Here is a 4,551-nt window from a genome sequence, read left to right as displayed (position 1 = left end):
TATGAGTGATATCGGTTAAGGAAGGGTCAAGTCTTGAGTTGAAAACATTTCTAGAACAATGTAATATTTTAAGCGGACTTGCCTGCTGTACTCTCCTGAAATGTTCCGCTTGGAGCTTGTCCCATCTCGTAACTTAAAGTGTAAAGAAATCAGTTAACATCAACAGCGCCAGATATCAACAGTATCGTTATTGACTCAGACAAGGACATAATATATACAGATACAACACGTTTGGTTAACATTGTATTTCGAATATGTCCACAGACTGCAAACAGAAAATATATCCAGAGACATGCTTTGCTATGAAATCATACGCAGATTGGTAAATGACTTGCTAATACGTAAAAGAATACGTACTTTGAAAACATGATAGCATGGTCGTAGTTGTAAATGTTTCCGAGGTTTGCATTTGCCCAGGTCCTGAATGTGCCGAGAACGGTAGTAAGCTAAATATGCTTTGCGTCCGTTAACTTGGAACGACAGTAAATTGTTCTCGATGAACGGTGCGGCAGCAGTCGTCTGAAAATGAGAAAAAAAAACTTTAAAGTAGTCCCATCTATATAGAATCATATTATTTCGACATATAACATGCAAAATTAGAGTTACATGTGACTATTGTCATAATGAATTATCAGAGACAATATGTGTACATTTTGTACATTCAATAACATTAAATTCCAGCAGCAAAAGAGCGACATTAACAGAAAAGTATATTTGACAAACTTTAACAATAAATCGAAAGAGTTCCTGGGATATTTGTTCTGCATTATGTCAACTAAGCTAGCAAAAATGCGTATTTACTCGTTTTATCAGACTTGGTGTATGGTGTTCAAACGTGTTATATTAAACAGTCGATGCCATAAGCACTTGGTCTAATACAAGATAGTCATATGCACAATATTATAGCTTTACACACGTTAGACCATATCTCGTTTTTTTAAAGCTAAGGAAGTTAAATAATGTACGTGTATAGAGTATGGTGTTAAAGGGAACTTATCATTAGGAAGCCGTTGTCTTTATCTATGCTTTAAAATATGAATCAAGGATTTTCAATGGCGAACACGACTAGCCGGATAAAGTCTTCACGCGTTACCAGTTGTACCACAAAAACTGACTTCGTAGTAATGCTTATGCGGTAGCTTACGTGCATTTCTAATATAAAATGTACATGGCATTACATATGGGCCGTGCCTCTGTGAAAGGGGGTTTAATGCATGTGCGTAAAGTGTCGTCCCAGATTAGCATGTGCAGTCCGCACAAGCTAATCAGGGACGATACTTTCCGCTTTATGGTATTTTTTGCGTTTTAAGAAAGTCTTTTCCTAGCAAATATCATGTTAACGCGGAAAGTTTCGTCCCTGATTAGCTTGTGCGGATTGCACAGGCTAATCTAGGACGTCACTTTTGGCACATGCATTTAACCCCGTTTTCACAGAGTGCGGCTCATGTGGTCAATATGAGACTGTCATCATCAGGACTGGCAGATACATGACGATATTTAATTCACAAAGACCCGATATCATGGTGTTAAGGGAAAAACACTTTTAAATTATATAAAATCACGGAATAAATATGGGCTTATTTTATTCATCATTTTAGATAGATCTAACCTGCTTTAATCAGTTGCATGAAGGAGAAAGCCCTGTCAAAATTGGCAGACTTTGTATAAAACTAGTATTTTACTTGCAATAAGTCACATACACAGAGATATCAATATGTACTTCGACAATTAAGACATTATTAGATCTAAACAAACATGAATAAATAAAAGATATTAAGACCAAGTTATTCGTTGTACTGCGTAGACGCACAAAACCAAACATTATGTCTAAGTGTCGCATGAACATATCTGCTACATAGAAAATAGTGCCAAGCATACGAGAATGGACCATTAAAGCACACTACATGTGTACATTATAGTTGATGTTTTCTCAAACGATTAATTCTCCAATTGCATTCCTCGGAAATATCTATCAATAAACATGCTTTATGATAAAAAAACATGTGAATCGGACAAAGCTGAAAAAATGAGCAGAATACGTTATGTTTTCGATTTCTGCAGTGAGCATTTTGTGTAACCACTACGAAATGTCCATTTATATATGCGGGCCAGAAAATGCACTGGATATCAACTTAGGTCTCAAAATAGGTTAAGTGTGTGACAGTTAAAGTAATAATAGAACAATTGAACGTTTGCGATGAATATATTAATAAAACCGAGTGGTTAAACCCACCCTACCTCTGCTATGTAAATACCGGCGTACCGCAGCGAGATGGAGTAACCGGAACCAGTGACGCTCTCGAATCGGATGTTCATCTGGTGAACAATTTATTAAAAAGTTTATTTGCAAATATTGGATTAATTAATTGCATGGCAAGCAAAATATATTATAAGTATCTTATTTTGTATTGTTACACAGTGTTTTACATGTTATAAAAGTATCATTTAACAGATTTTCAAATGACAATTATTCTCGATTTGTATTATAGTTTGCAATTATTAAACAATTTATCTTTAGAGATATTGCCGGTTAAAATGAAAATGATGTTAATTTATTTTATAATTTGGAGCTGTGTTGAACCCTTATTTATAACACTTTCAATTTAATAACATCTTCAACTTCTAGTATCTAGTAAATCAAATAATTGCAATAGTGTTTATTGCAAAATTAAAATGCATTAGTGTGCACAATACATCACGAACTACGTTTATTACCAATATCTTAAGAGTTGAGGCGGTAGTATGAACATTAAATAATTGGTTGCATTTCGTACTTGAAATGAATTTGCAAATTATAGAACGAACTATGTGTACCATCCATGTCGAAAGAGTTGCGGCGAAAGTATATAATTAGATTGAAGCAATCTGTACTAAATCGTGTTTAACTATTCAAAGGGAATTGAAATATTTATCATCAATCATCTTTATATTTGATTGACAGTTTAAGGCCGCACCTGGTAATAATGAATTTCTTTTATTTAATAAGACACATTAATTGCGTAGGGTATTTTAGGTACATTAAGGTAAACCCGGATGTCAACATATAAAAAGACCGGCTTACTCATTAAAATGAATATAGGATTCATGAGATTTTATAATTATTATGTCGTTTTACTAATTATTGAAAATTTGGTTGCTCATACGTGTATACAGATGCATATGGGTATCTGGAGCTACAATGTTCGTGTATGACCTGAAGTCCAACTTCATAGGATGTAGCACGATTAAGTGCAATGTTTAGATGTCTTCCATCAATCATGGATTAAACAGGACGGACGGGAAGCAATAAAAATTCCAAAAGCAAAATACATCATATTTATACTGTTTACATGCATCTTACCGCGCTTAATACAAATGCGTAGAACTGTTTGATGGTACTCAGTGTCTGTGATTTTCTGGACGACTCTGTTCCCGTTGTTTGGCTGTACCAACTATTGTTAAACATAAACAAATATAACTGACAAAGGTCTATATAAGGCATTAATAAACATATACTTGACGCAATAACATATGCGATGTGTCTTTGTAAGGAATAGGTTTTGTCATATTATCGATGAATGATTAACAAAAGATATTAATATTCTATTATTTTCATATATGCGCGTAGAGAACAAATACATAATTCAATATCACCATCTTTCATGCTTTTCTTCCGTTTGTTGAAACTTTTAGAGATTTTGAAAGTGGAGAATTTTGAAATTTGCATGAGTATTTAACTGCTTAAAAGTTTGTTATAAAGTTTGTACGATTCAGTTCTGCCGTTGCCAAAGACAAAGAAACTTATATGCGTACAGCGAATACAATGAGAAGTCGATGACAAAGAAGAGTTCCACCTCGTACGCGGTGCTCTGTCGCTTGTTCCGAAGATATTCGCCGTCAGAGATATTTGACATTGTCTTCTTCAACAAGTCTCGATCTGCAGTGCATTAATACATATTAAAAATGCACTTAGTCTGTAAATTCACATAAATTATAACTAGTTTGCAAACATACGTTCTAAGAATGTTTTTCACTGGATCAGATGTATGCTTGCCTAGGTTCAAGATAGTAATATTATAAATAGTATATTCAAAAGTCAAGTACATTATTGCACTCAGATTATGAATATGAAAACATGATGTATCTAAATTTAAACAATTCTAGACGTTTCAATTATAATTTTATTTTACAAAACGATACATATAATATAAACATATATTTAGTTTGCAACTCTTTGGTGTTTTCCAGATGCTTCGTACATTTAGACGTGTCTACATGTGACTAAACTTAGATGTTAATTCACAATACAAGTGAGTTATATTTAAATTGGTTCTGACCGTGTTTCTCCTGTATTTTTTGGGAAAACAAAACTAGTTAATGTGTCAGAGGATTGCAAAACAAAACAATTATATCATTCAAGCTGAAAGGAAATTTAAAAAACGAAAAGAGCCCTATTAAAAAAACATGTTTCCATAAACACAATTACTACCTGCAGTGAAGTGATATTTTGAGCTAATAAGACATTTTTGTGCGAGATATACAACATCTTAAAAAGCAAATTTACATACACTG

The 4,551-nt window shown here is 33.5% G+C and overlaps 1 long non-coding RNA gene across 1 annotated transcript; it reads right to left on the bottom strand.

Moving 5' to 3' along the window:
• Positions 1–2,263: 2,263 nt before the first annotated feature.
• Positions 2,264–3,880, bottom strand: LOC127864143 (uncharacterized). Its single transcript, XR_008041517.1, has 3 exons — positions 3,793–3,880; positions 3,341–3,431; positions 2,264–2,316 (listed from the first exon to the last, which is right to left on the bottom strand). It is a non-coding gene; the product is annotated as an uncharacterized LOC127864143 (long non-coding RNA).
• Between the last annotated feature and the right edge of the window lie 671 nt (positions 3,881–4,551).

The sequence above is a fragment of the Dreissena polymorpha genome, unplaced genomic scaffold (genome assembly GCF_020536995.1).
Source record: "Dreissena polymorpha isolate Duluth1 unplaced genomic scaffold, UMN_Dpol_1.0 chrUn142, whole genome shotgun sequence".
In the NCBI taxonomy this organism is placed as follows: Eukaryota; Metazoa; Mollusca; class Bivalvia; order Myida; family Dreissenidae; genus Dreissena; species Dreissena polymorpha.
Note: the sequence above shows the minus strand (reverse complement) of the source record. Positions and strands in the feature narration are given on the sequence as shown.